Below are 27179 nucleotides of genomic sequence, written 5' to 3'. Positions count from 1 at the left end.
AAGTGGCATGATCTTTTGGTGCAAAACGCTTTCTACTATTGTTAGTAGATAGAGTTTTGGATCAAAAATATGAGAACGCTCTTGTACCACCCATGGAACACCCCCTTGTGCACAGTAATGCAAAGCAGCGCTTTTGCTGCTTTTTTGTGCTACTTTGAGGCAACAGCAACTTTCCAGTGAAAAACACGTTTTTGGGGAAAGAAATCCAAAGCAAAAACGTTTTAGCAGGTTTGTGTGAGCATAAAATGTATGTAAACCTGGGCCCTAGTTTGGATGTATGCACTGTTCAGGATACAGGCACCAACATAGGTTCCACATTCTCTAGTGAAATGTCTATGACAGCAGCCAAAATTAGGAAGCATAAATAAACAAGCATTTGCAATGCAAGAGGACTCACATTTACTCGAGACCTATTGCATTGCAAACGGGAGTGCGGGTGGGCGGGCGTGATTAAGGCATGAATAGCGGGAGCGGGGGGCGGGAGAGAAGGCACAGACAGCGGAAGGGGTGGCCTCGGGAACAAAGTAGTGTTCAGAAAATATGCAGTAAAGGGGCCAATAGACATGGAAGGAGATATGGCCGTCATAAGGAGGGACTAGCAGCCTCTAAACCAATCACAAGGCAGCATTTAGAAAGGACAAAACCACAAGCCAATGAAAAAGTGGGCAGGAAGAAGGACGGGGCTTCCCTCACCTATAGTGTATACTGCATGCCTCGCACAGAGAGCAGCGCTTGCGCTGCACCGCTAGGCATGACCTAAAAATGGAGTGAAAGCATGACATAACTCATTCTAAGGCACACTTGGAAGGAGTCATCTTACACTGTATCAATTCCTAAAAACCAAGATAGCTACCAAGATTTATTCCAAGAGCAGTCACTTTAAAAATATGCCCTAAACATTAAAAGCAACCTTGATGAATACATACAATTTTATCCAATGCTCATCTATTTGAAAAAAAGCAGGGCCTGGAGTACCTAGCACAGTGTTTCCAAAGCGGTGAGTGGGAAGATGATTTTTGGTGAGTCGCAAAAGTCAAAGCAATAAATAAAGATGCCTTTAAATTCTGTGTTCAACTTGTCACATTTCTTATCCAAGTAGCTCTTTATTGTTGTTTGATTAAGTACATCTGCAAATGTCTTGTTCAGCACACTAAAGCAACATCTCAACGTGGTCACAGAAACAAATCAAAATATATCGGTAAATTGGCAAGTATCTATATTCAGGTGTATAATACTGAACAATGCAGGTATGCTGCCAAAAATTGATCATGATAGACTGTGGCCATCAGGATAATGTTCATAACCCTCAAAAAATAAAATGCTCTTTCAATCGTCTGCAGCAACATCATTGGCAACCATCCAAGCAGAGAAAAGGAACTGTATAGTACTCAGGAGAGACAATCAACTAGCCCAGAAAGAAGCTGTACTGGAGCAACAGTAACTAAAGAAAGGAGAAAGTGGTAACTGTCTGTGGAGGAGGGGGTGCTCTGTGATGCACCCGGTGTAGGTGTGGGTGTATGCTGGGTATTGGGTAGGAGGGTGTAGGAATACAGGCCCAGTATTCTGTGTTCGAAGGGAGAGAGATATATAAGGTAATCAAACCCAAAAACTAGCTTCAACAGGAATATATGTGTGTGGCTATGGAATTGGAACACCTCACTTGGGACCCAGAGGCATGGGACAGCTGAAGCACCCAGAGGTGGCAGCCACATCCATCCTCAAGGAACCACTACTGTTTACAAATAAACCCTCATCCCCTCATCGGGGGCTCTCATCCATTTTGGCCATCAGTTCCTCAATGTAAACATCCCAAGCATCCAGAGATTTCACCACCCCTCGCATTAAGGATACTAACCTTCATGTGGTTGTCTCAGCGTTCAAGTTCAAAGTTTATTATGTGATTAGTTAAAATCATTACAATTTGCGGTGAATAGAAATTCTCATGACATGATCAGCAAAATAGCCACTGAACCATAACAATTATATTCACGAGGCAGTAACAAACAACATACAATTAATAAAAATACGAATAGTATAAAAAATAAGTGATGCACATGTAGGTCTTATGCTTAAGTGCAAAGTGCTGTGCTACAGGCATCTGTTCTTCTAAGTGCAAGTATCAATATGATTACAATGATTCTTATATCTATCTATGTTGTCTTGATTCAAAGTCCTGCTGTAAGTTTTTTTCTGGTTATGAATTGTACCTGGGACCCTTGGTTCTGTAGACGCATAAAGTGCAACAGAATTTGGTCCAAAATCCATTCCAGAAGCTGATCATTCAGCTTACTCTCTGTTATCCTCTAAGTCTACTTGCTGGAAGAGTTCCCTCAATTCAGCAAAATATTTTACGCCCTGACAGGACAAGATTATTGAGAAGCCTTCCATCCAGTTAATCACGCCTTGCCAGCATGTGCGAATGTTTAACTCATTAAAAATAGGTTTTAAAAGCGATTTCCTCAAGTCCTTAACTGCTGGGCAAGCACACAACCAGTGAATTATTGTTTCATTGGGGTAGCCACATAATCGACAGTATGAAGCTTGTTGATTGCCTTTCCATGATGGCTGTAGGTCCTTTGAGTCATGCATTCCTCAGCGATGATGAATACAGATCTTTTTGATCGCGATGCTAAAATGGGCTGCTAGATAGACTTGGGGCTTATTATGTGTATGGGAATTTATCACTGTCCACGCATGAAGTCGTTTGAACAGTGCATTTTTGTCTTCCAAGAGGGATTTCTTCTTTGCAGAATCATTGCTGGACCTGTTCAAGTTTGCCTGTCCTACCATACTGTCCCATACTGATTGGATATCAAGTTCGACCAAGGATTTTCTTAGGTAAGCTCCCCATGTGTTAGATGTTTCTTGGTCTATCTGGACATTGGTCTCTTTCCAGCGCTGCAGTGGATTTCCAGGCCATGGCTTTAGAGTGCTCCAGAAGAACAAAGACCAAATTGGTGAACTTAATAACATATTTTTTGTTGCTCATCCGGGAGGTCAGTCCCAGCAGACAGTAAAGTGGGACGCACTGCAGCGGGCAGTCTATAACCTCAGACAAGGTCTGAATAGCATCTACTCAGAAGCGGGCGATCTCTTGACAGTCTAAGACTATATAATAGTAGTCAGCCTGTATACAGAGACAGTGGGGGCAACTCGTAGAGACAGATGGGAAGATACGATGAAGGCGTATAGGAGTGAGGTAGGTTTGGTGGACGTAGTTGAATTGGGTGTATTTCAAGTGGGAGTTTCCGGAGACTCCTTGCACCTGTTCTAGCGCATGATCCACTGCCTGTCTGTTAACTCCTGCCCAAGATGTTGAGCTCATTTATCTCTTAAAACTTGGAGGGTGGGTACACAAGATTTTAACAATCCACCATAAAGCAATGTGATGGCCCATTTATCTCTTTTTAAACCTGGAGGGTGAACACATAAGATTCTAACAATCTGCCATAAAGCAATGTGATCTACTGAAACCGTGCCCTAATAACACCTGCAGGGTCAAGGATGTAGCCAGTTCAGCACAATCAAGATCCTACTCTGCTCCAATGACTGCAACCAATGCATTGTCAGTCAAGAATTGACCCTCATGAATATCAAATCTCTCCCTTAGGTAATGGAAGGGCATCAGGAGTTTGTGTTCACATAAATTCCCCAGCTTGAGAACACCAGTATCCATCCATGTGCCCCTGGCATGACTGTCTACAATTCCATGAAACACTGGGCGCACCACTTACAAGGTGGAGGCATACAGGACTGGGCTGCAGCGCAGGGTCAGATACCGATCCCAGCAGTACTTAGCCACCCTGGTCAGGCGCCCTATCCACTGCACGCCGAGGACCCATGAGACAGCCCAGGATATCCTGTCCACCCAAATCTCAGATGACACAAGCCCACTCAGGAGCAGGGCCCAACACATGCCACTGCTGGAGCCACTGCAATTGAGCAGCCGCGTAATGCAGTTTGTAGTGTGGGGCACCGAGACTCCCCTTTCCAGAGAGGCAAACAACTTCTACAGGGCCACCCTCTTCCTCCCAGGTTCCCAGTTCAAAGCAGTGAGAAATTAGTTCAGGTACCTGAAAAAGTGCTTGAGTAGGGAAACGGGCAGAGAAGAGAAGTGGTAAAGCAACCGGCGTAATACTAGAATCTCCGCAATGGGCACCCTGCCCATTGGGGAGAGTGGTATGGAATTTCAGAACAACAGTGAATGGTGTGCCCCCACCAGGGCCCTACCCAGATTGCCATCCACCAAATCCCGCTCCGCATGGTGCACCTTCATTCCGAAATAACGAGAGGTGTCAAATTTGCCACAACAGGCTGGAGTGTCTGGGTCATCGCGCTCTGCCACAGGAATACTGCAAAGGGGGAGAATTCCTGATTTGGACCAATTCCGCTTTAGGCCCTTGCCCCGGCAAAGTCGTCTAGTGCATCAATCATTACTAGTGATCCAGTAGTAATTGCACGGTAATTTCTCAATGCAAAACCTCATTTACCTCTAATTTACTGCTGTAAAGGTACTGGACCCTTGCCACTGTATATTACCTTCAGGAGACTTTACATAAACATACAAAATCAAAAATGCATTTAATATTTAAGCTAATAAAGAGATTTGTGAGTATTTTTAAATGTTTTTTTTTCTAGTTAAAAGTTAAAGTTCTCTGACCCTTTATTCATTAGTCAAATATCAATCAGGTTACAGAATTGAAAATAGGAAAATAGAATTAATACAGAACATTTTATAGACTGAATGCAAGGCATTCCATAAAGGAAGGGAATGAGGCATCAAATGTCAGTCAGAATTCTTTAAAAAGTTCAGGAAAAATATAATTCAAGAGTGAGTGTTTCAAGGCTAATCAATAATTAATTAGCAAACACAATCTCCTATAAAGAGAAATAAATGCATAAGACAAATAAATCTTTTCCAAAACGAGTTAGTTAGTCAAAGCATAAACTTTGAGTTTTAGCATTTAAATCTAAACCTTTTCTATCAGCTGCAATCTCTGCCCTGGTCTGTTTATCTGCCTCTCTCCCTCTCCGTTGTCTGACAGAGAGGCTGCTCCTGAAAAGGCCCCTCCTTCACAGACCACAGAGGAATGTGATCTGCCTTGCCAAAAATATGACGTGCAAGGACTCTCTGAAAAAATATGAGCAAGGGCCCCCACCTCCCTCTGTCTCTCCTCGGACACAATCTCCTCCCAGGCTACACCTGCAACGTTCACGTACCTAACCCATATGATGTCTGGCCTCATCTACTCCCTCTCCTCTCTCCTCCTATCTCTTCTAGTCCCAAAAAGCTCACACGCCCCCTAAAACTAACTCACCTCCAAAGAGGTCATTATTTATACTCTAATTCTTGGCTGACTACACTAATAATGTTGCAGTTTCAGTAGAAACTCGCACTGTGATTGGTTAGCATAGATGACATGAGGGTCTCACCATCCTGTTCTCATTGCAAATCCAACCCATACCAGTTTTAACAAAGGAAGCGTTAATGCTTAAAACAGTCTTATTGTTTCACCATCAATAGTTAAACAAACGTGCAACATTAAGGCAGAAAAATGTATCAGTCCATTTCCCTCCTTCCTTTCATATCACACGCAGAAAGGATACTTTCCACAAACTCTGGTACATTGGCACGATAACAAGAATTTACAGTTCACTGTGGCCTTGTGCCATGTGTCTTCACTTGAGGCACTTGGCAGTTCTGCGCATGCGTCTCTTATTCAGTACAATTCTCAGCCATGCTGGATTCCCAGGCAGCCATTTTATGGTAGGCCAAAAACAAAACAAACACAAAAAAGTAATAATTTATTAAATAAAATCCATTATGTTTACCTTCCCCCATACTAGTACCCTGTATTAGTTATTACCTACCAAAAGCTATTAATTTAAAGCCGCTTTTCAATTATTTGTGCAAAACATGCAAAAATGTGCAATGTACAACATAGCATAAACATGCACCAGTGCAAATTTTCAAAGCGCAAGCAGTTAATACATCAACATGCTCTAATGTTTTAGATAGCTTTTCATGCAAAATGCTTTTGCCCCACGTGTAGTGCATGGTTGATTAACTAATACACATTATAAAAAGATGTGTTATGAACTGAATATGCGTTGTCTAAATATGCACCAAAGCCAAAGTCTCTTGAGACGGAAACAGGGAGTGTAGATTATAAGGGAAAGGAGCTGGGGGAGAGAACACATTCCATTTTATCTTCAAAGCTAAAAAGGAAACTGCAATCACTAGTTTTTCTACACTGCAGAACACATGTTAATTCAGCACAAGCATTTCAGACTGAAAGCATTTTGACCAGGCCTCATTTTATGTCTTTCACTTTGCATGCACCAAAAGTGCCCCTTTTAAAAAGCATTTGACTAGGCCTCATTTTATATTTCATGTGCCATTTCATTGCACCAAAATCTGCGTGCCAATTTAAATGTCTGAAACACAAAACAGAGCAATGCTTAATCTTGAGAAATCTAGCTCTATCACTAGCAAGTCATATAAAAGTCCCAGAGGAATATTAACACATCATTCACGTAAAGCGAGATCACCTCCCATGAGATACAACTCTTTATGTCCCACTGTGGACTCCACTGTCGGAAGAGGACTGCCAGCAGCTCCAAAGCTAGTGCAAAGAGGAGTGCTGAAAGAAGACACACCTGGTGGGTGACACTGTGGATTTGAACCGGCACCGAGATTTCCCTACCAGTGTGCAAGTGGCTACTTATAGAGAAGATCCACTGAAATATCTCCGGACCCAGCCCCATGGGCCGTAACACCCCTCATAAGTAAGACCAACCCAGAGAATAAAAGGCCTACTTTATGTCCACCAAGAGGGCAACGCCAGCGAGCGTCGCAAGAAGCTGTTCATCTAGGAGGTGCAACAATCGGCGAAGATTGAGGAATGTGTTCCACCCTGGCCATTCTAGTCTGGGTGCACCAAACTAATGATGTGCCGCAGCAGCAGGCGGTTTGCAATGATCTTCCCCAGAACCTGACAGTCTGTGTTAAGCAGCCGATAGGACCGCACCTCCAATTGGTCCCTATCTGGCATGGGGAGGACCACTACTCTCAGACCCCAATGATCCGCCCTAAGATAGTTAAGTACATCCAGCTGATCTCTCCCAGTCTACAGCAGAATCTCAGTTACCCGGATTGCGGCCTCTATCGTTGTCAACTTATGTTGCAGTCTCACTTTTATGCCATATTAGGTCACAGACGGCATAGGACGACCTTAAGGCATCCCACTTCACCCCTCTATCAGACATGGTATCTGCATTAAGTTCAAAGTACTGGAGAACATGTGTAACCTCAGTCTCTTGAAACGCAGTGTCTTGGAGTGCATTTATAGGCATCCTTCACGTCAGGATCTGGTCTCACTCCTATATCAGTTCAGAGAAACTATTAGAGGGCTGTGATCCTACGAAGTGGAGCATCTCAGGGTTACCCAGAAGGAGATCGATTCTCGTTTGGAACTGATGGACCTGGGAAAAATGAGAGCATTCCCATGCAAGGGGATTTAAGGAGCACCAAATATCCCAGAGTCTACCATGCATCAGCCAATAAGCTATGGATTCTGCAATCTAAACCGCTGGCACGCCACGGAGTGGACGAGTGGACTGATCCATGCGGATGTCATGTGTAAAATCCCCAATTCAAAGGCTAGGTACATGTAGGTCATGAAGTAGTGTTGTTGACAGGGTCTCCTTGCAGTGAGATTGAACCATGTTGAGTGCATAGAGCGCCACAAAAGCAATGGGGATGCCACAGAAATGCCACTCTACTATCACATGCCGCCCTTGCAGGCCAACCCTTTGCTGGACTATCTGAAATGGTACTACAGGCATAATGCAAATCAGCACTGCTCTGGCAGATGACCAGTACACAGTACCAACCAACTGACCCCTCCAGCGGCGCTGCAAACATCTTAACTCCACTGATGTCATGTGTGTCTCTTGGAGATATGCAATGTGTATGTGCCTGGCCTCAGGTATGAATACACTTACATTGTCCCAACTCCCTTCTCTAGGTCGAGGCAAAAACGAGCCCCTGACCAATTAAGAACCATTAAAGAACACATGTCCAACAAAGTCTACCAAGGGGAGGTGTGGAGGATGTGGGAACCTAGCCCACCTGCCTCATTGAATTCACATGAGACCCCCCAGTTCCCTCATCACACAGCTAAGCAGTTTCCCAACAGTAACAACAAATGGATATAAGACCTTCACTCAGATCACCAGGTAAGCAGTCTTCGGGGTTAGATTCGAGCCAGCACGCAGTTCAGGGTGAATGTCAACCAAGGCAAGTGTCTTCTCTCACTTTAATGAGGACATGGATCAAGTAGGGGAGCTCGTGGTGAAGCTATGGTGGGATTACAGTTCATCCACCCCCTGGGCCCGCTCCATCACTGCCTGCTCCTTGGTTGGCCTGCCCATGGGTGAGCTGTTGCATCACCTCCGGAGGGGGGCCCGTCCGATACCTTCTATCAAAGTTTGTCATGTCCTGCCGCGGTGGCAACACCCTTTTGATTCCAGCCACTCCCAGGCTGGACTGGGGACATGAAGAAATGGGTTGTATCAGAGTCCAGCAACTGCAGCTTTGCTGGAACCATCAGAGAGTAACGCAGGCCCATTTGGCAAAGCTGGCGCTTAACTGGCGTATAGGAGACAAGCTGAGATTGCACCTCTACTGTGTAATCTGTGTGTATGCTTACTGGACTGTTTCCACCTGCCAGGGGCCCTTCATGAGCACAATCTGAAGTATGTGACCCCGGTCGCAATCATTAAAGAACCATGGTACCACCAGTCGTGAAGGGGACCCAGTGAGAAACGGCCTGCTGGGCACTGTATGTGCACACTCCACAGAGATTAAAGTGGACAATCCTCAAGGAAGAGATCCATGTTGGGGCCCTCTGTCCCCTCCGGGAGCCTAACTATGTAAACATTATTGTGCCTGGTCCTGCCTTCTGTGTCGTTTGTCAGATTGCACAGTAAGGTCACCTCCGCCTGAAGGGTTGTCAATTGAGATTGCATGTCCAGAATTGAGGGGCGTAGGCCAGCCAGCGGGAATTCATTGAATTCCACTCTGTCTCTTAGTTTGGCTTGATCACCCTAAGTAAACTCATCTTAACTACCAATACATCCCACTTAGGGTTCAGTGCAGCCTTAATGCCTCTAATGGCCATCGGGAGCTCATCGAACATGTCCATGGTAGGAGATATTTCAGTCAGATCATGGGTAGCCTCAGACCTCTGTGGCAAAGCACTCTGCTGGGGGTGCAACCACCCTCTCCAGACTCTGAGCCTTCCCTTAGCTCACACTGTTTAACCATTCTTGCGGGACACTTTTTCAGCATGGGGAGTCAGTGGGAACATGGATTTTGAATCGCACTCCCAGACTTACATTCCCATTTTGTATAGCCCCTGTACCTACGACACAGCTGTGTTCATGTATGCTCCAATCAAGAGGAGAGTGGTTAAAGAGGAGGGGCAAAACACATCCAGCAGGCGGCAACTCCAATCACAAGGCCCAGCATTCGAGGACCAGACCCGGGGTGCCACCACCAGTCTAGCCAAGGGTCAATGCAGCCAGACAAAGTCCAGGGAAGCCTTATGGGTCCGCAGTACAGCATAGTGGTCTCAATTCATGAACATCATGGTACCCTCGTGCTAGGCAATAATGCTTGACAGTCTCTAGATCACCTGGGGGTGGTTGCATCCTTAGTGCTTCAGGTTTACAGGTCCACTCAGGGCCCTGGCCACACCTCACAACACCTCTGGCTGGGGGCCCCCCACACCACTGCGGCCCGGTCCTCCCCTTCAATCTGGCCTGATGTGTGAGCCTTCTTCTCACCAACGGGGCCGTCTATCTTGCCCTAGGCAGTGAAGAAGGCTTTAGCCCAATTCCGCAGGCAGCCCCCGACGGCGACACAGGTAACTAAAGAGTTGAGCCCTCATGGAGAGGAGGGGCCCCAAAAAAATGTGTCTGCACAGCAAACCCTGTTTTAACCACACTATGCCGACTCTACGTTGACGGTTGTCTCAGTCACTATGCCCAGAAGCAGAAAAAAGCAATCCTCTGTTGTCTGGGTTGAGCCCCCAATCCATGTGTGGGGTCAACTCAAGCTGCTTAGATCAATTGGGCGGCAGTTCTGGGACCCGCCGTTTGCAGTGTTAATAGTACCGGCCTGGTCACATGGGCCACCCTTGATAGGCCCGTGGGCAGTGTCGATCCTCAGGCCCTTGATGGGGAGCAGGGCCCCAAAAAAAATGACACAGAACTGGTGGGGGGTCCTTGTGGCAACCACTTCACGTGCTGAGGAGGGCAAGGCTGATCACCACCAACGCCCACACAGTCCACACAAGCCTAAGAGCCAGCACAGCAGATGATGCTGCAGCACCCGCAGGGCAACGTCTCACCCCGCTGTCCGTGCTCCGGTTCCACCACTCAGTCGTGGTGTAGGGAGGCTTGCATCAGTGGTTTACAGGGATCCCAGACAGAGCAGGATGGTGCTGTGCAGGATTCACAGAGCTCATCACTGAACGTCCGTCCCGTCCACTTTCTTGGCACACCCTCCGCTGATCCAACTGTAAGATAGGGATGCAGATGCAGCTGTGATCTCACTGCTGAATACACTGGGAAGGCAGGCTGTCTTGAACAGAGGTATGTTATGAGCTCCAGCGTCCGGTTTCAGTGGGGAGTAAGTGCTTCCATCATGCTACGCTGTGAAGAGAAGAGCAGCTTGATGCAACAGGACATGCTCTGAGGTCAGCATGCTCCACAACCTTGGACGCAATCAGAGGCTTGGTGGCTGTTTTCTCTTGTCTTCGTCTGCAGCACAGCAGTGGAACCGAGTGACTTACTGAAGCTCCCATATTTTTTTTACCACTCTGTGATGCAAGTAAGCAGTATTTTCTGTGGGTCTGACTAATGTTTCTCGCATTAGAATCTTTACTAAATTGAAAATGGAGAATGCAGCTGAAGGATAGTAGGGGGACTACCCGGACACTCGATTAGAGAGTGGGCCTTGTTTGGAGATGATAAATGCTGAGTCTACATTAAGGGCTCAAGAGTCTCCTGAATCTCCAGATTTTCCAAAGTTAGGCCCGACAGTGCCCCGATTCTGAGACAATCTCAGAGGGTGTCACTAGGGGGTGGGCTGCTGTCGGCTGGGGCCACCAAGGAGGGAGGACACTGACCAATACAGAGCAAAGCCTGGAGCTCTGTCAGCTGACTCTAGTAAGAACGTTTCAGGTTTGACAGATGCGAGTAAACTTACTTTTATTGAGTACATTTCTGGTAATAAAGCCCCCTGAACGTTCCCCCCTGTTTCTGGATAACAACAAGCCCAGTGAACCCTGCTGCACATCGACACCAGGTCCAGAACCAAGCTTGCATCCACCTCCACTGTACTCTTGCGCTCAGATACCTCTACAGGCCAAACTGACTGTGAGATGTGGGCCACAGCTGGGTGGGAAACCTCCCATTCACTTTTGGATCCCACTCATTTGAACTCAGGGTTTAACCCACATCCAATGGAAGCTTAACAGCTACAATCCTGCCACAGGCCTTTCAAGGAACCTTAAGTGAGATTTTAGAGGAAATAAAATCATTAAAATTTCTGCAACAAATATCTGCCAAACAGGCCACAGACTGGTTGCTCAACCTGGAGGGGAAGGTCTTTCAAGCTCTCGACAGGATGGAATCGATGAAGCAATGAATATCCTACTCCAAGGATAAAATAACTCAAGTTGTGGGGTTGATGCAGCAGTTGGAGAAGCAGTTAGGAACCTTGAAAATGAAGCATGAGGAGTTGAAAAACCACTCACGGTAATCCAGTTTGAGTATAACGTGCATCCCGAAACACAAGGAGGATGCCGAGGGGCTGCAACCATTTGTGAACACTCTCATTAAGAATTTTACAGCAAATTTAACAATAGTGTGGGCACACCATGTATCTGCCTAAATGCCCGTGAACTCTAGATCCCTGAATCAAGGAGAAAATTCTAAGTAAGGCAATCCAGGCTAAAGAATTTGACTTAAATAAGGAGTTCTCAATCTGTATCTTTTCCGATGTGACTAGAACTTCTGCCTGCTGAAGGAAGGATTTCATGGCCATTTCCCCTCGTTTCGTCAGGCAGGGGGTCAGGACACTGTCTTTCACCTCGCCAAATTGAAGGTTCTACATAATATTGGTTCCACTGGTTTACATCTGTTGATGATGCACAGGCATTCTTAAAGACTATAGCAAGGGCCTTATCACCGCTGTAGCTGCACTTTTTGCCGCTAAAGCGCCGATATTTCTATCGCCCTATTAGCAAGCTGTCGCTAACAGCTCTTAGCGACAGCTTTATGGCAAAAGCGACCGTTTTGGTGCCGCTTTGCATGGCAGCGATATATATCGCTAATGACATGCAAAGTAGGCATTCCCAACATAAAGCGACTGAAAACAGTCGCAAACCCAGCTTCACCCTATTAGCAATGCCCGTGAAGCGATAAAAAAATTTGTGCTAACAGCGAATATTGCTGGAATCTAACACCTGCTAAAAACCTGACTTAACCATTCTAGTCAATGGGAGGTGGATTGTAAGGTGAAGTCCTCATCTGCCTATTAGCAAGCTTTCCATTAGCGCGTTGGATTTATTGCTGGATTTCTAGGGCTATTGCTCGGTTTCGCCGCTATCGCTGGATTTTCTATCGCCTTGGAGATAAGCGTTGATAATAACGCGTCATCTCCACGATGAAATACAGAGATAGCCGGCGATAAAAAAAACAGCACTAAGCGCGCTTTGCAATAATTATCGCAATTTCTTGGTAATATCCCCCTATATTAGCTAAGGAATAGATATGCTCATTTATCTGGTATAACCTAATTTTACATGCTTCATTAGCAGGAGGGTCAGCGGTGGGTATGGGGGGGCAGGGTAGCTCGGCACAGTACCAGGGTGCTAGGAGAGCTGAAGGGGATCAGGTACCATATCAGGAGCAGCTCAAGAGGTGAGGATGGGCAGCGGTTTGGTGTGGGTTCTCTGGGTCGGGGCTTCCGAGGTAATCGTGGTATGTCTCAGTGGTGAGTATATTGTTTGAAGGGGTACATTTGGTGATGGATGGTGATGTTATTGCTTTGAAGGGGCAAAGATATCTGCTTGGGTATAGGAGTGGTGCACAGCCCAGACATATTTACAGGGCCAAATAAAACAAAGTTGTTTAGTGCAGTAAAAAGAGTTTATGTATATGGATAATAAGGGAACATATTTTGTTATAGTCTGTCATAACACAAATGGGTTAAAAAAAAGACGTAAACAAGATGCTGTTCATTTGAGTCTATTGCAATGTGATCCATCTGTCATACTTATACATGAGATGCATTTTGTTCGAGGGAAAGAGGGACATAAACCCCTTTAACCCTGGTTTAGCCAGTGGTTTTTTTTTACTCTGCAGATACAGCTCACAAGGGAACAGCGGTGGTGTTAAGTCACAAGGATCAGGTCAGCTGCCTTCCCCCTGTGTCAGATGTGGGGGTTTACTAGGCTATATTCCCCTGAGTGGTCTCCAACACGGCATGCAACATTGTCTCCTTTTACGGACCAATACCTGACAATTTCAAACTGCTTCAGTCACTACTGTGGGAATTACATAAACTTCCCGCTGTGATTTTAATTATCTTCCATAGCCTGGGGAAAATTCTTCTAGCCCAAATCGGGGGCAGGATAAGCACATGATTGAGAGGGTCTTTCTTGATATTTGCTCTATATTATGGGTCCAAGATGCTTGGCATAAGTTAAATCCTACATCTAGGGGCCGATTCCGATCCTGTAAAGGCCCTACGAATCGTCGTACGGAGCGTTTTCTCCGTACGACTCGTACCCAGTAAACTGTCCGTACAACCTAGGAAGTACGATTCGTACAGAAAGCCTATTTCCGTATGAATCGTACAAAAGACCGTATGGGTTAAAAAAAACTACGAATCTGATCCGGAACAGCCTGTACGCGATGTCCGTACGTATGTAAGCAGCGTTTTACGGCCCAGCAAGTACGATTCGTCCCTACGGCACTCCGTGCGGCTCTATTTTTACGGGAGCCAATAACAGTTGTAAAAGCTGAGTCCCCAGGGGTACGCGCTGGGGGTACGGTGCGTACATACGCGGGGGGGTACGGTGCGTACATACGCGGGGGGTACGGTGCGTACATATGCGGGGGGCCTGTACGACTCGTATCCCGGGAACAACTTTTCCCGGGCTACGAGTCGTACAAACTTCGCTTCGTAGCGGGTGGAGTCATTCCCCGTGTACGGGACGTTTTCCGTACGATTTGTAAATCGGAAAGCCGGTCCGGATCGTACTTGTACGCTCGGACTGTATTTTTACGAATCGTACCGAAAAGTGTCCGGGTACATCTCGTACAACTTTTCCCGCTACGATTCGTATGGATCGGGCTGATCCGTATGTACTTTTTCCCGTACGAATCGTACTTCACGGGTCGGACGTGACTTGTACGATTCGTACGGAAAAAAATACGGATACGAGTCGTACGGAAAAGATAAATACAGGATCGGAATCGACCCCTAAGTGTCTATTCTTCTTATTCAAAGAAGTATTGCTCTGCCTCGCGGATAGACTTTTTTTCAACCCCCACACTATCTCTAATGTTTCTTCTCATTATCACGCCATGGCTTTTTCGGACCACTCTGTGATTGTATTAAGATTTTCTATATTTTGCTCCAGAGGATTGAGGAGATGGGCTATGGATAACTCACTACTAACCCAGGACTCATATGCTTGGTTTCTACAGAGATAGAACATTTATTTCTAATAAATTCCCATACAGCGGACGGTGCCATTATTTGGGAAGCTTTTAAAGCCACAATTTGGGGCTCAATGATCTCCCTGCTGAACTTTCAAAGGAAGAAAGCTATAGAGAGGCAGGGAAAATTGCAAAGAGAGGTTGATTAGGCATATTGTGAAGTTTCCACGAAGCCGTCCTCTGACTCCCTCTATTTATTTCAGGAAAAGAGAGAAGCTCTGAAGGATTTCTTTCAAGAGAAGGAAATCCTTAACAGCTGAGCTTATAATGGCCAGGTGTATGAAGAGGGGGAGAAAATGGGTCATTTCCTGGCCTGGATGGCCAAAGAAAAAGCCAATCGGTATTTAATTACTGGTACAAGGGATCCTGGTATGAAACAGATAGAAAGCGATAATGGAAAGATTGGGCAAACATTTCATGCATCATTATGAATTCCTCTATAAGGTGGATATTGGCTCATGGGATCTGGCCCTCACTGACATGTTCTTGCAGGAACTTTATCTTCCAGAGCAAAGCAGTGAGACTGCGGCTCTTCTGATATGACCAATTGCCCCCACTGATGTTACTTTGGTTGTAACAGAGATTCCTGGGTCTATGGCCCGAGGGAAGATGGTTTCGGGGCTGAATTCTACAAGTTCTTATGCAATTTATTAGCTGCTCCTATTTCTGACTTGTTCAACTCCATCCTTGTGGGAGGTGCTCTTATGCCCTAATTTAAGAAAGGAGTTCTAGTATTTTTTTTAAAGAAAGGGAAAGATGAACTAGCCAGTGCTTTGTATAGGCAAATCACATTTTTAAACACTGATTATAAGCTCTTAACGAAAATTTTATCAAACCGTATTATGTGGTGATGAGGGCACTGATTCACCCTGATAAGTGCAGTTTTATAAAAGGTCATAGCCTGAGACTCAATAATTATTATTTGTTGGAATTTAACAATCTGGTTACCACTGATGATGACCTTGTGAGTTGGGAATTTTTGTTCAAAATTTAGGATACATTTTATTTTCCATCCCAGCTCTCAGGGACAATAGGCAGATTATATAAAGATATGTCAGCCCAAATATTTATAAATGGCTCTAGTGTGGGGACAATGTTCCCCAGCTGGGGGATGCGCCAGCGTTGTCCCTTTTCTCCAACTTTATTTGCTTTATTTATAGAACCCCAAACAAAATATATATGATCACAGTGTCATCCAATCCTCTTTTTGGGTGAGACAAAAAATAAACCTATATGCGGATGATGTGGCTTTATATATTCACATGCAGATAGATTGAATTTAGCAACAGTCATGAAAGCAATCCAGGGGTATACCAGTTTTGAGGGATAGATAATCAATGCATCAAAAACGGAGTCATTGTTGTTTAATACCTCTACTGAGACTTTACTCCAGGATATTAGGCAAAACTATAATTTGCACCTTAAAAGATATTTGGGGATATTTTATTCTGATTCTGTTTTGGACACTTACAGTTTGAACTTTGTCCCCTTGTTGACTAATATATTCTACTTGTTCGTTCTCTGGAAATCTCTCTCCATCTCTATGACCAGGATGATATTGCTTATAAAGATGACAGCTTTACCTCTTTTATTGTTTCCTTTATTACATGTTCCCTGCAAATTAACAGAAAGCTTGTTTTGCAAGTTATAGAGGAGTTTTTCAGCATTATTATGGGGCAATAAATCCACTCAGGTTAGCTTCAAAACCCTCCAACTGCATAAGACAGAGAGGGGCTTATCGCTTCCCTCTCTTAGGACCTATTATCCTGCGTCCATTGCCCTACAGCTGCGTCGGTCTCTATGCAGGCATCTCAGTTCGATAACTTTTTGGTGATACGTAAGGTGGATCACTGCAAGATTGCCAGCTTGCCCAGGGTTATCCACAATCCTAAAATGCAAAAGAAACTCAGCCATAAGACCTTTTTGACTTTAAGGGCTATGAAGTTAAAAAATTACATGTGAGTTACCCATGGTTCATGCTGCTCCTTTGTCTAGCTGCTGGCATCTTTTACTCTATTTTCAACCAGCTGTCATCTAGTAGTGGGCCAAGCTTCATATTTATAAGACTGGGGATTTTGGGGGCCTCGGATAAAGTAAAAACACTGGTTGAGGTTTGCTCCCGCAGCTCCGCGCAAGCAGCTATCTTGAGTTTTCCCTAATGACAGATGGCCTCTGTCCTCAATAGATCCCCACTGTGCGATGTCTATTGCTCAGCGGGGCTGGTTGGGTAACTTTGCCAGCCAGACAATGTATATGATTCTTTGAGCTTCTGGTATATGGATCTTCAGCTGGACAATTTCTGTGCCCCATCCACAATCTGGATTAAATGGCAGGAATGTGCACAGATTGAGATCGACGCTGAGAGTTGGTCAAAGTACCTTGACTGTGGATTTATGCTGTTGCATGGGGCTCATTTTTATAGGATGATGTTTTTTCATGCCTAAATGTTCTATTATAGCCAAGAAAGGCTCAATAGAGTGTTTCGTACAGCCACAAGCAGGTGTTCCAGATATTAGGGAGCGGGAGATTGGAGGCATATGTCTATGACCTGTAAAACCATCTGTACATTTTGTCTGAAGATTTTTGAGTACATTTCAGTCAAGGTCTGCGACGAGGTCAAACCTGCACCCAGTTCCATTCTGCTTCAGTTTACTATTCCCTCACAGGTTGAGGAACAGTGCACCCAATGTATCTACAGCTCTGGTCTGATGGCTCCGTCTATTATCACCAGTCACTGGATGTCCCCTTTGAAACCTACATTCAAGGAATGGTTAAAGAAAATGAGGAAAATTAGTAGAAGAGAAGAATGGTATTTCACACGCTTGAATACATTGTTATAAAAGAATTTGGGGCTGTTTGCTGGGATAATATTTGCAAGATGGGTGAATTGAAAACTGACATATATCCCTTGTATAGACTTACTGACATTCTTGCACATTTTAGATATGTATGTTTACTATATTTGCACTTTACCTGCTGGTCGGGTGCTGGATTACTTGATGCTGCCATTCACACGTATCAGCTTATCTGGTGGATGATGATTCTTAGGGCATTGTTCTGTGGCGGTTTCTTGAGGGAGTTCTGCTGGGCGGTGGGGCGGGGTGGGGGAGGGGCAGAGTGGGGGGGGTTGTAAACTCCGGCATACGGCCGAACGGAGGTAAGTAAAGAAATAAATAAATAAAACGAATTACATCGCGCACCCTGCATCGCCATTTGGCGTTGCAGCGTGCGCATTATAATTCTCATGCCCCTCCCCGCCCCACTGCCCCGCAGCACTCCCTCGAGGAGCCGTTACTGGTATTGTTTCTATTAGAGGGACCTTGGACGGCTTAAAAAGGCATCATGTTTTACACCGTCACTTTATTCAGGTTATATACTCCTCTGCAAAGGGGTGGCACTACAATCCGCCTGGCTCAGGTCTCTTTTGCAATGGTTGGTCAGATGCTTAAATTGGTATTGCACTGTCACTTTATTGTTCAATTTCCCTCATTTACTGTGGCCTATTTAAATATTGAGTTGCATAAGTCGAAAATATGTGAATATGATAAGTCAGGACACTAGGTCTAAGAATGTTAATCATGTGTTTTTACACTGCTATCAGCCAGTTGGATGCCTTTTTAAGCTGGCTGCTATCTGCATGGCTATATCTTTTTGGTACTGGTTCTGCACTGTTACTTTATTGCCCATATCCTAGGAGTGGAGAATCTGGGGAAATAAGTGCCTCATAAATGAGTTTGCATATTGAGAAATCTAAATTTTCAACATTTTTGTACTAGAATGAGTCGCGGCTCTGTGGAAAATAATCTGATATTTACTGTATGAATTTCTGCTCTTGCCTAATGCCTAGATAATTCTTTGTACTGAATTCCAAGCAATATGTTTTTTTTTAAAAAGAAGTACAATTTCCACACACTATTATTAGTGGGTTATATAGATTTATCGGTAAAATTGTATGCTGGTACAATTTTTGTGGCTATTTGAATGGACATTGTGATGTTTGTAAATGACAATCCACTACCATATGATGCTTTTACTACATTAAAAAATCGCCCGCTCATGTCCATTAAAGGTAAGTGGGTCACGAACGTTAGTTCTAAAAAGTATGTTGTGGTTCCAAAGAGTTTGGGATCCACTGACCTAGAAGCTACTGCATAAACATTAATCCAACATACGCTACAGAAAACACCTCAAATTGCCAACGTACACAATCCAAACCAGCTATCTAAATAATAAACTGTCAGGTTTAGAATAATTTGAAAACTATGTTAATTAGGATTTATTTTATAGTATTATGTGAATTATTTATCTCTAATATACAAAGAAAATACATATACCAGAAAGAAATAAAATAACGTAAATTATTTATAACATTGCAAAATTATAATGTGTATTTAAAAACATTATCACATGCATTTCAAATAAAATATTCCCTAAACTAAACATGTATTAATCAAAAATAAAAACTTTATTACTGATAAATTTATCAGTACTCCATTTCTACCAAAAACTCGTTATTAATATTAAAAAATACAATGCATAACTTTAAAAAACATCACACTTTATAACAGAACAAATATTTAAACATTTCTAGAATAATGTACATCATTATAAATACACACATTATTCCTGTAAACTAATATGCACCGAGCAATATCATTTAAAAAAACTCAGCTTTCTGTTTGATATTATTATTATTATTATTATTATTATTATTATTATTATTATTATTATTATTATTATTATCATTAGGTCTTAAATAGCAGATTGCTACCCAAAAAGGTATCCAGCACTGGATAGAGGTAGTTTACTAGCCAGAAAAAGCGGTGAATCATAACAGCCAGGTTTTAAGACTTTAACGGACGATGGTCAAAGATTGGCAACTTCTCAGTGAGTAGGGAAAATGAGTGACCACTCATTCAGGCTTTTTTTGACTCTGGGGACCTTGCAGAGGTAGTGGTTGCTCGACCAAAGCAACCAATTTGGGCGGTATGGTTCCACTAGCTATTGCACATAGCGTGGACCAGTATTTGACCTACCTTTGTGGACATAGCATAAGGCCTTCAACTATATACTTTTGTCCACCGACTGCCAGTGGACATCACCGAGGTGACTAGACACTGAGGTGTGCTTAGATAGATGAAATAATAGCCTTGTGGTGGAGTTATGAACACTTGAAGGTGCTTGATGGAGAACTAGCCAGTCCCCATATAGAAAATGTTCCCATAGTCGAGTCTCAAAAGAATCAAGGTCTCAATAATCGTCCTCTGCACTGAAAAGGGAAGCATCCAGATAATTTTTTGTTAGACACTTTAGAACTGTGAAGCAGGTGGAAGCTATCTTGGTGATTTGAATTCTCATGGATAGATTTTTCTCATTTGAACACAACCATTGAATCATTGAATCATCTAGAAAGTCTGATCCGGGAACTCAACACTAGAAATCCCAGCATTCAATTCACTCACACCATCAGTACCAAACAGGTTAACTTTCTAGATGTGTTAGTAATCAAGGATTATACTCAACACAAATTAACCACTGAAATTTTCACCAAACCTACTGATAGAAACAGCACTTTACACTCTTCAAGCTTTCATCCTAGTTGCCTCATTTCCAATTTGCCATACTCACATTTTCTCCGAATAAAACGGATATGTTCTGAACCTGCTATTGCTACAACTAAGATTGAGTTACACAAACAACGGTTTGAACAAAGAGGATATGCCCCAGATATTTTACAGAAGAGTATATCCAGATTAGCCAAAAAGAATCGTACATCATTATTTCTCAAAACTTCAAGGAGTCAGGAAACAACACCCACCTTTGTATCCAAATTCTCCACCTGTTCTATTCAAATTAAAAAAAATATCAACAAGAGATGGGAGCTCCTCCAAAATTAACCTGATTTCAAAGGTATCTTCAATGATAAAACAACATTTGCTTACACCCGGGGAAGGAATTTGCAAGATTTGATACAATCACCGGATAATCTCACGATCAAACAGATCTTTAAAGGAACCATGAAGTGCCGTAATTGCACACATTGTAACAACATAACCACTGGCGATACACTTACACACCCCGTTTCAGGCAGAAAAATACAATTGAGACACACCTCAGACTGCAATACCACTAACATTATATACTGTTTGAAATGCCCTTGTGGCAAAGCATATATAGGCAAGACAGAACGTAAGTTCAAAATACGCCTAACCGAACATAAAAGCACAATACGAAAAGGGAACAAAACTTCAAGTGTGGTGACACACTGGTTAGCAGCACAACACAACATAACCCAACTGAGAGCACAGATTGTTGCAGTAGTTCCCAAACATGAAGGTCAGGATAACAACATAAAATTGTTGCAAAGAGAGGTTTTTTGGATTGACCATTTGCAAACCTTGTGCCCTAGAGGGCTCAACGACAAAATGGATATGAGTTGTTATCTGTAATTAACTATATTATATTCGAGTTTATAATAGCAGTACATTTGATGTCAGAATATCATGGTTATCAATACAGTCATTTGTACTTGTTACCTCTTCTTGTTCTTCTTCCTTTCCCTATTCGCTATTATCTTCCACTTAGGATGAGTCAATGGCCTCCACACCACACTCTTGATCACACACGTATGATACATTTTCATTCTCGGTTTTAGCCGCGACTGCCACTTTACATCTATTGCAGTATACTCTAGAACATAGGTACTCCTAATATCCATTGTATATGATCAGGCTTTCTTCACACACCTAGTTTACATCCGTCACCTATGTTGTGCTGTCAGTTAGAGGCTTGATTTTTATGTACCTCCTCCAGACCAGGAGCAGTTGTCTATTATCTAGACATTGCTGTTTACTCTCCTTATCTCCAGTGAATCCATGGTATCTTTTTGTGTTTATTTACGTTTTTACATGAGCCAGTACAGTCAGCTCACATGATACTTCAGCCGGTTTGAGCGTGTGTTTTTTGTGCACTGTCTGTTCGGATGTATCTTTTTTTTAGTTTACTGCTTATTCTGTGGGCTTTTCAGTTTGTTTTTCTTTATTTTATAGGTATAGCGGGCATAACATTCCGCTGTCTGTTTTGGGCACTCTGACTCACACTCCAATTCCCACATTCCCCCCGCTCGCATGAGGCACTGAGCAGTCCTGTTTCTACATCTATGATAAAATGGCGATCAAGTTTAGACGCCACTCGCAGACTTTCGAACTTTAGGCAGTTACACTCGAGCCTCATATCTGTTACAAGGACACTTTCTCCATAGAAGTTGACGCACATTTATATTTACATACTCCAAAGTTTATTCTTGTTGTCTCCTGGGCAAAGGTCTTGCCGTATCGTTGGTTTCTGCTCATTTTCAGTTTTTTGGTTCATCGTTTAAGATACGCGACTCAGATCCATTGAGTTTCAGTTTTGCCTCAAGGTACGAGTGACGCACCCACAACTCGGGTCAGTGTGCGCTAGCATGCCACGTTTTGCTTTTTCGGTCGCATTTTCTCATGTCTGAGCATAATTTATTGGTTGTAGATACATTCTGACATTGATCCGGTTATTGTCATTGCTTTAGGGTGTTAGCGATAGTTTATGCAGGCTGGCATTTTTACGTCGTTAGGTGAATGTCTATTTACATTAATTATCTACATTATAGGTTTCTATTCCCTGAGATCACTTGGTATAGCTTCAAGGTGCAGTTCACACTGACACCTCCCAGGTATGAATAGAACACATTAATCCTGTGATACACAACTAATCTCACCTACTGTTTGCTCACCGCTTCCATTTGACTACACTCAGTTTTCTGATTAACATCCCGCAGGTACATCATATTTGTCTATCGTGTTGACACATCATTGTCTTCAAAAGGTGACAAAGCATGGATAGGTGATTTACACGCTAATTTATTCATACAGACTATAGTGGATTGCTCTTTCCTCTCTTTTTCTCTTTTTCTTCTTCGTTCTGCTGGACATGGGACTCTCCGTATACTTCAACCTGTTTATCTTAGCAAAGTGTATTATATGCATCATACACGATGAACATTCTTTTGTTTACAGAATACTTCCCCTGAGGAAGGGACCTGTGAGTCCCGAAATGCATTGGGCTTCGGGCTTTGTGACATCTATGGGCCACGTGACAGCTATGCACCGACCAATATGGGAATTGTAACGCAAGGATATATTGTGTTGGAAAATTGTATTATATAACATTAACCTTTTTTCAAAATTAAGAATTTGTTCTGTTAAAGCAACCTATGTTGTTGTCAGATGGTTGCGTAATTGTACGCTGATGAATGTAAGAACTGTATTTATTGTTCAATAATAAGTTCTTGAAAAAAGGAAAATATTGATTTAGTATGTTTTTATTCTAAGTGAAAAAAGTGAAGTTTACTATTACAGAACAACAGTTCAATAGGAACAGTGCTCACTACAATCAGGGTCTAGCCTGTAAGTTCTCCTAGATTATCGTCTAGCCAGAAACCTGAGGTTCTTGGACGTGGAGACTGGCAAAGGGAGGGCTCCTAAGGTATGAGGCCAGTGTGGGTGACCCCACAGAAGAGGATCTTACCCACCACCTCGTCTTATAACAATTCAACTTTAAGGAGTTGATGTTCAACCAAGTGGAAACCTTGCAGAGACAGGAGTTCAAGGAATTTGTGCTGTGACCCTCTGCAGATGAAGACAAAGAGAGATGATCTGAATATCATCAGTGTAGGAAAACAAGATGAGACCACAGCCTTCAACAATATCAATAAGGGGCCGAACATGGATTTTGAATAGCATTTGGATTAAAGCCGAGCCCTGAGGTACTCCAGAAGTAAGAGAATGAGACCTTGACACAGAACTAGAAGAGAAGACCTGAAAGGTCCGATCATGCATAAAGGAGGTCATCCAAGACAATGCTGTGGATTTTAGAACCATATTCTCCAGTCTTTGTAGAAGAGTTATGTGAGACACGGTATTGAAAGTCACACTCGAGTCAAGCAGGATCAGTGCTACTGTACCACCATTATCCAGAAGTCGTCTGGGGTCCTCGGTAACTCTCAGCCAGGCTGTGACTGATGTAGAAAAGTTTGAGAGTCCACAAAGACAGATATTTGTAGGTTGACATGTTTCTCCAAGATTTTGGAGAACAGCGTGAGCAACAAAATCAGCCTATAATTTGACCAAGTATAGGCATACAGGCAAGGTTTCTTCAATAGGGGCAGAACCATAGCATGCTTCCAAGCCTGATGAATATGTCCTTCTTGTAGGGAGAAGTTAAGAAGAGTGATCAGGAATTTTACAAGTTTCGGGTCAAGTTTACTGATTTTAGTTGGAGTAAGAGGGTCTCGAGAACAGCCTGACTTTATAGATCAATCAATCAATCAGAACATTTGTAGAGCGCGCTACTCACCCGTGAGGGTCTCAAGGCGCTAATAGGTGTGGGGGCAGCAGCTACTGGCTGAACAGCCAGGTTTTGAGAAGTCTACTGAAGGTCAGCAGGTCCTGGGTCCGACGCAGGTGAGCGGGTAGGGTGTTCCATGTCTTTGCGCCGAGGTGGGAGAAAGATGTGCCTCCTGTGGTCGTTCGGTGGATGCGAGAAACGGTGGCGAGGGTGAGGTCGGTGGAGCGCAGCTGGTGGTTTGGGGTGTAGAAGGACAGTCGTTCATTGAGGTATGTAGGTCCGGTGTTGTGGAGTGCTTTGTGAGCGTGGGCTAGTACTGTATGAAAGAGAGGGACATCCAGTAAAGTAAATTAATCTAAGCTTTGTTTCCGGTAAGGGATGCTGGGGTTATTCAAACTGGAATTAGAACATGCACTGGATAGGGCGAGGTCAGTGGGTATTCTGTTCTACTGAGGCTTCGTAGTCAAGGCATCAGAGAGAGAGTGCCGAATGTCTGTCACCTTTTTTATGAACAAGTCTGCCAGTTCGTCACTGTGAGAATGAAGGCTAGGGAGATGAGTTACTAGGGTCAGATAGCTCTTCAACTACTCTAAAGAGTGTTTTAGAACAATTCTGAGCAGCAGGAATGTTATCAGAATAGAATGTAGCACGAGCGGATCTACAAATTGTGTGTTACTTAAGTTTCTCTTTCTCAGCATCCGATTTCCTCCAGCATCTTTTCAGATGCTTACACCTATTTTTCTCCCCATAAAGGGTCTGATTAAAGCAGGGAGCAGGTGGGTGAAATCTGGCTGAGGAGGTGGGCTTGACAGGCAAGATAAGATCAAGAGAGTCCTCGGTCCAGGCATCAACCTTAAATTGATCAAGTTCAACAGACTACACTAGACTAGGTAGAGAGTCTAGGAGTCAGGAGTTGAGGGCGGAAATGTTCAACTTAGACCAATTTCTGGAAAGAGTAGGGGCTCCTGAAACAGCAGCAATGGGCACAAAGCAACAGAGGCTAAAGAGGATGGTTTGAATGGAGAATGGGACTGTGTGATGATTGGGCCAGAATAATAGAATAGGATGGTCTTTTGTAAGACCCTTAGGATTCAAGAAAAGAGGGTCAAGTAGATGTCTGGCCTTGTGTGTCTACAAAGTGTTGATTTGATAAAGGTTCAGGGCTCTACAATCCTCTATAAAGGCAGAGCCAAAGCAAGAAGTGGTGTCCTCTAAGTGAATATTTAAGTCCCCTAACACCACAAAGTTGGCACGTTTAAGAATATAGGGCAAAAGAATGTAAGGTATCATAGAGCACCAATTGCCAGGATAAACTGGTGGGCAGTAAGTCATCGCACCAGATAGAGTAAAATTGTGTGAGACACAAAGAGAGAAGAACACAGCTTCAAAAGCAGGGTTGGACAGATCTTGAATCCTACATTGGTTCTTCTCTTTGAAAACAATGGCAATGCCACCACCTATCTGTTCTGTGCGGTTATGTCTGTCCATGCGGTAATTAAAGGGGAGAGCAGCGATAATGTCAGGCATTGAGCCCCCATGGAGCCATGTTTCCATGAGAAACAACGCATCAGGGGCACTGTCCATCAAAAAGTTACATAGATGGAGTTGATGCAAGGATCGACAGATGGTGCTATAGAAAGAGAAATTATAGTCTTTAGCATTGCAAGCATCATCTTGCAGATTATCTAAAGGTAATTAAGAGAAGAAATGCATATCTACAGTTAGAACTCTATTTAGAGACTCTCAAATTACAAAAATATAATCCTCCTTTAGCAACTAATATTCAATGTAAAACACATTTGAGTATATGTGAAAAACAACAGCAAACACCGCCCCCACTGAACACTTAAACAACATAAACTAATAACCTACTAAATACCTAACCACTACTTACATCTCATATTAATAATATATTAAGAACAAAGAAAGTAAACATTAGAGATGAGGCCTACATCTAACTCAACAAGCTACTAACAGTAACTAACACATACATTTAAACTAAGCCAGCCCACCTAAAAAGAATAAACAACACCCAACCAACTTAGTAGTGAACGATAAAAGAAGAAAATGTAGGTGTTTATTCACAAAGAAATTTTGCAGTATGCAAAGTTATACTCTTGTAGTACTCTTTTACGCACTCTTACATGCCTTTGTAAATTGTTACCAAAGCATTGAAAATAGGTATAAAATGGTAATATAGAGGGAATATTAATTTACAGATTCATACAATTAGAAAGGACTGTACCCTTTCTGAACTTTTACTAAAGGGGAGTTTGACATTTCATGGCCTATTCACAAAGGCATGTAGGAGTACGTTAAGTAGTGCGCCAGTAGTAGTATTTACCATACCCATAGGATGACCACCTCACTTCAGTCATCATGGGCAATTTCTTCTGCCCTAGTCATTTTCTGTCATCTCCTAATGCATTCTGATCATTGTATTCTTGGTGTGCGTCCACTGACCTATTTAGACTGAAACACTTGCTAGCAATTATTTGTAAGTGAAACATCCTGAACTGGAAAAAGTTTTGATACTGACAGTGAATTACATGGTCAGCCTACGTACTCATAAATGTTTTTGCGACTCTGCCACATAGTTCTAAATAAAGGTTATTACAGGTTTACATCACATTATGATAATTCTAATTTGGTCCAGGTACTTGGGGTCTACAATGTAACTACAGCAGTAGGAATGCGTCAGCCCACGGAAATGCTATCTTGAATGAAGTAGGTAGGTTTTCTTATGTAACCTAAATTAATTCAGTGACCTTTTCTGCATTGTTGTTTATGCCCATGTTGTGGCCTGGGACTATTGAATGTAATTCAGATGTAACTCCGTGTATGTGCACAAGTACATATTTGGGTGGCCATCTTGGAATGGTTTAAAAGCTGTTTCAAAGATGGTCTCTTGCTGCTGTATTAGGATGACGGAGACATCAAAAGTAGAAATATGGTGGAACCAGAATACTCATTTGATGGGACATGGGGGGAAATTA

Source organism: Triturus cristatus, chromosome 9, assembly GCF_964204655.1.
Source record: "Triturus cristatus chromosome 9, aTriCri1.1, whole genome shotgun sequence".
NCBI classification, from domain to species: Eukaryota; Metazoa; Chordata; class Amphibia; order Caudata; family Salamandridae; genus Triturus; species Triturus cristatus.
Note: the sequence above shows the minus strand (reverse complement) of the source record.